Below are 5,245 nucleotides of genomic sequence, written 5' to 3'. Positions count from 1 at the left end.
TTATCAATAAAAAATATTTTTTTTTATAAAAAAACAGCAGCAGATCATTTATATCTGGGGCTGTAGACTTTAAATGTTTTTAGGTGGTCAATCATAAATACAATCTCTTGTACAATCCCTGAGACTGTATATTGTAAAAAGCGGTGCAAATTTAGTTGCATGGGATAAAGCTGCGAATAGTCTAACACAACTTCAAATAAGGCATACTCACATGTACATATGTTGTCCTTGGTCTTGAAAATAAACTCTTGCCTACAGCATGTGTGCCTAAATTTCTGTATTGTATATACTTCTGCTACAAGACCATTCCGATTGATCGCTGCCTTTTTGGTTTACCAAGGTAGTGACTACTGGATTGTATCCCATGAAAGGCTAGTCTCCAAGATTGTAGAGCCATGCATCAAATAAATATATAGATTAAAAATGCACAACGATCTACTGGATACCCCCTAACTAGCATGGGAAGATTGTGTAACCTCCTCATGTTAAAGAAAACTTCTTTCAAAAGTCTGTGAATGTAAACATATTGCATATGTTATGTTTTAATTCAGCATATTCTGTACATGACCAAACCACTGTAGAGAAGAGAAGATGGTGTCTTTTTTTATTTTTTTAAGGTGATCCTTTTTATTTGGCCAACATAGAAAAATACGTAGAGTTATGCAAGGTCATGATTCATTTCTAAGCCATGTATTCTTGTCTGTGTTGGCATATTCATTTATGTGTTATGTTTCTGTGATCACATGTGAATAAGATGTGTGTGGCCACCTGTTATAATGACATGCAAGCCAATGTTCCCAATCACAAAATCTAATAATTTTAACTGCAGATATGTAAAAGGGGCAAGTAAACTTGCAGTGTTGATTGTGCATCTATGTGATTACAAAGGGCAATTTGTACTAAAACAGAGAAGAAAGAAATTTTTTATTTTTGCAAATTTTTAATTTATAAAAAGTTACATATTTGCACCATTTTGTGCCAGAAAAAGTCACCCAATGCCTGCCACTGTATCAAATAAGAACTGTGTGACTGGCTTGTTATTTCAGTCACACAGTAGTCGGTGAATCCCATTAATGCCCGTGGTCTTTCAAATTATTACAATTTATTTCAGATAGGAGTCACATTCTCACTTGTGCAGAAAGGAGCGCTGCACATCTTGCAAAATTATGATATTGGACTTAGAAATACTGATTGATGTCTAACTATATCACAAAGACGATTGGGCTAAAAATGTTCAGTACTAGTAACTTGGAGACTGTTCTACAATTGGTTGGTTGTCATTCCCAAGTGAGCAAACACTTCTCATCATTGGACATATAATCATTGACACTAAATAACAAAACACAATATCAAATAATAAATAAAATAATTTTATGATGACGCATATTCAGTTGCCCAACTCATGAAGATTACATGATGCCTGAGATTATGTAGTGATAGTGTTTAAAGCCCTTAGGTAACAACATAAGATGAAAATGATCTTCTCTCAACCATTTTTGCCTAGTATAGCTAAAAATATCAACTCCCAAGGTGAATTACGTGCTGGGAACAAGGCCTATGCTATTTCAAATATATGAAATTGTTCTTAAGGTATATAAGCTGTTCTGTATTTGTGACTATTACAAATATATTTTGGCCATAGTTTCTCGTTATCCCTTTAGGGCCTGGAAGCATGGATGTAATGACGCACAGTACTTCCTGTACTACTGACTTGTTGCTGAACTGATAATTTCAAGGGGTAAGTCATCTTAAAAAATAAAATAATGCTAGTCTCTCTAGGTTCCCATTCCGCTAACTTAATTCATATTTTGTGTATAGCTCATAGTGAATATTAGGCATCAGTTAAAGCTGGCCTTAAAACTCAACTTGAAGGAGGTCATCACAATGAAGGGAGGGGACTCAAAGTATAGTGCAGTGTTTGTGCATACAACTCTCTATTTAGCAATAACACCACAGTTATCTATTTTACAAAAAGCAAAGCCTTGGTCATTTAAGGATATGATAAGTCGCCTATGCAAAAATGGAGGCCTTTTACTACTGCTTATGTTTCACTCCTTTATATACCATGCTTATATAGCATTTATTATTTACAAACACATACTAGTCATGCATGCTTACTTTAAAAATGCACTACAGATTTGTTTCTTTTTAAAGAAAATTACGCTATGATCTGTGAAACTCCAGGTGACCTAATTATATATTTTTCATGAGTTAGCTTTATGGTTCTTGATGTAATATTACTATACAAACAATTTCTACATTAGAAAAAACAAAATGTGTCTACAGCGCTTAAGTGATAGTGAAGCTGCAATCTAAACTGTGATACCCTTAATCACAAATAAACATATCAAAAAACAAACTAATGGTAAGAATGTGCTTCACATAAAATGCAATAGAATTATGGTGTCCAACCATGTATGGTATATAGATGGGACACCATAATTCTATTTTATGTCTTTCTGTAGGGATCCCATGTAGATATCTTGAAAGCTTCCCAGTGTGATAATAGGAGAGCCTCCGATTAAGGAAAGAGCCAAGATCAGAATATATGAAAGAAGTATACAATTTAATAGAAACAAATTCCTTACATGAGGGTTTGCAGAAAAATGTGCAGCATCAAATCAGCAGCATCATCGGCTCATGTGCTTAACTACTTATTTGAACAATACCTGTGATGATGCAATTTTTTTTTTTTTTTAACATATTGCATTTTTTTGTAGGTGCCCAGGGAAGAATAAATAGATCCAAAATATGTAAGTATGTAATTAGTAGAATACGCCTTTCTTTTACCTTAAAGTGAACCTCCAGCCATCACATGCATTTAATTGAAATGTCAGATGTGTGGTCCCTTTAAACTTTCATGTAGTCAGTTTTGCAAATGTATGGGGGGAGTCTGCAGAATTCCCCCATATGCTTTTGCCCCTTTCCTCATCACCCAAGCAAATGCTGTGCGGTAGATGTGTTCAGCCAAACACATCTCCATGTGCACATCTTCAGTACTGGCTCATCAAAAGCTGTGGGCGATGGTCTGTTCAAACCCCTGTACATATATGTGGAAAGTGTTCCTACTGACATCAATATGAGCAGCCAGTCAGCAGCAAGAATAGTCAGACAATGGAGGAGGAGGGCAGCTGCTACAGCAGGGCTTCTTTTTATGTGTTAGGTCAATTTTGTTATTCTTTTATGTACTTTATGCTTCCTTCTATAGTGGGAGTATCAGGGATATTAAACTGTCCCTTTAATGTAGACCGTTTGTTTTTGGCATTCACAGAAAATGTTCATAGCCAACAGTTTATGCAATTATTGAATTCCAATTCTGCCTGTGTTGCTGCTGTCCCACTCCATGTTTTTGTTTTTTTCTTTGACAGTGTGACAAATCTCCCTTTTTAGTCAGGATTTTTGCCTAGGGTGGCAAAACTCCTTGCACCAGCCCTGTTAGGAGGCAACCAAGATGTCCCAAGTAGGGGATGGGCACGAACTGATCAGATGTCAAAATTCAAAAAAATGTGCAGCTCCCAAATATGGCTTTATATCCCCCAAACAACCCAACAAACCTATCCATGGGTAGGATCACTGTACTCAAGTGATGTTGCTGAACAAATATTAGGGTGTTTGGCAGGGTCATATAACAGGAGGTGTAAATTCATAACTGAAGTACAATGTGTTACAAAACAAAATACTACTACAAAGGCTGGAAGAATAAGTGCCCATAAAATACCAGCATTTGAAATACCCTGGGGCATCCAGTTTTAGACATATATTGTTTTATGGGGTAAACTGAACCGACCAGCTTTAGAGGTAACCCAAATAGGACATGAGGACAGAATGACCAGATTTGAAAAAAATGGTTGAAATAATATGCTACTTGTACTTATTGCCCTATAACTTGAAAAAAAAACCCAAAACATTAAAACATTGGGTATTTCTAAACTCAGGACGAATAGTAGAATCTATTTAGTAGCTTTTTTTCATTAGATTTCAAAAGAGTTATCTAATAAAAGTCAGAAAAATAGCTTTTTTAAAATTGTTCCCCATTTTATAAAATCCATAAAGGTTTATGAAACCTTTAATTTTAGGAGTTACAGGCATTTCATGCTGAATGACATTATGAAAAACAATGCTATTTAATGTTTTTATTTAAAATAGGGACCCCCTGGAACAGTTTCCCCCACTTTCTCCATATGCAGCAAGGTAAGGGTGATAAAATAACCTTCAGTTACATATAGAATCTACCTGTACCCTTATCCTGTTCCCAGTTAAATGGGCAGTCAAAAAAAAAATCCGGTGCTGCTCCCATCAGTGCCCGTGTCCGACCCTGTGGCCTGTCTGTGAAATGAAGAGTGCTTAGGCTAGGTTTCCACTTGTTTTTTTTTAGCTAAAAACGCCCATAAAAACGCCAATAGCGCCACCTGGCGTTTTTTTAGTGAAAAAACGCAGCAGCCAGATGTTAGCTGTTCTTCAATAGGAAATCGCAGAATGCCATATCCACTTGGCGTTTTTTTGTTGGCGTTTTTTCAGTCCTCTTTGGCGTTTTTCTGCTTTTTTGGGCTCTGTGGCAGTTTTTCACAATCGCAGCATGTTGACACTCTGGCGTTTTTTGCAAGGAAATCTTGGCGTTTTTCTCCAATAGAAGTCTATGGGAGAGAAAAAACGCCATGAAAAAGCCATGTGGGTTTATTGCCTTGGCGTTTTTTATGGCGTTTTTTCCACAGTTACAATGCAGAGGATGGACCCAGTATCTGTGTGTCCTACGAGAAATAGGCTGGAAACAAACAGTTTCACACAAAACAAAGTTCATATTGAATTCTACACCATTTGGAACAAACATGCCATTACAAACAAACATACGCGACGCATCAACTGGATCCTGCGTGCCAAAAGCAACAGCAAACAATTTGCACCATCATTTGGGGCCAATCTTCCTAGAGGAGCAGACATTCGGAATAAAGCAGGCCTTACAAACCACAGAAAAGTGACAAAAGGGTCCGCCGGGGCGTTTAAGTAGAACTCTACCAAGTAAATGACATCAGGGGGCAGATACTTGCCATTTATCCTAAGCCCTTTTAGCTGGGTGAAACTTCTAACTTGTAAAGGCTGGAAAAACTGCCTAAGGTCAAAAAAAGCAATTTCCACAGAAAGGCTAAAACGCCAGAAAAAACTCCAGAAAAAAAACGCCAAAACGCAGGAAAATGCAGTGGCAGTTTTCTTGGCGTTTTTCATCAAGAAAAAAACACAGGACAAAAAC

This window comes from Sceloporus occidentalis, unplaced genomic scaffold, assembly GCF_023333645.1.
Source record: "Sceloporus occidentalis isolate IW3139 unplaced genomic scaffold, rSceOcc1.0.p SCAF_71, whole genome shotgun sequence".
In the NCBI taxonomy this organism is placed as follows: domain Eukaryota; kingdom Metazoa; phylum Chordata; class Lepidosauria; order Squamata; family Phrynosomatidae; genus Sceloporus; species Sceloporus occidentalis.
Note: the sequence above shows the minus strand (reverse complement) of the source record.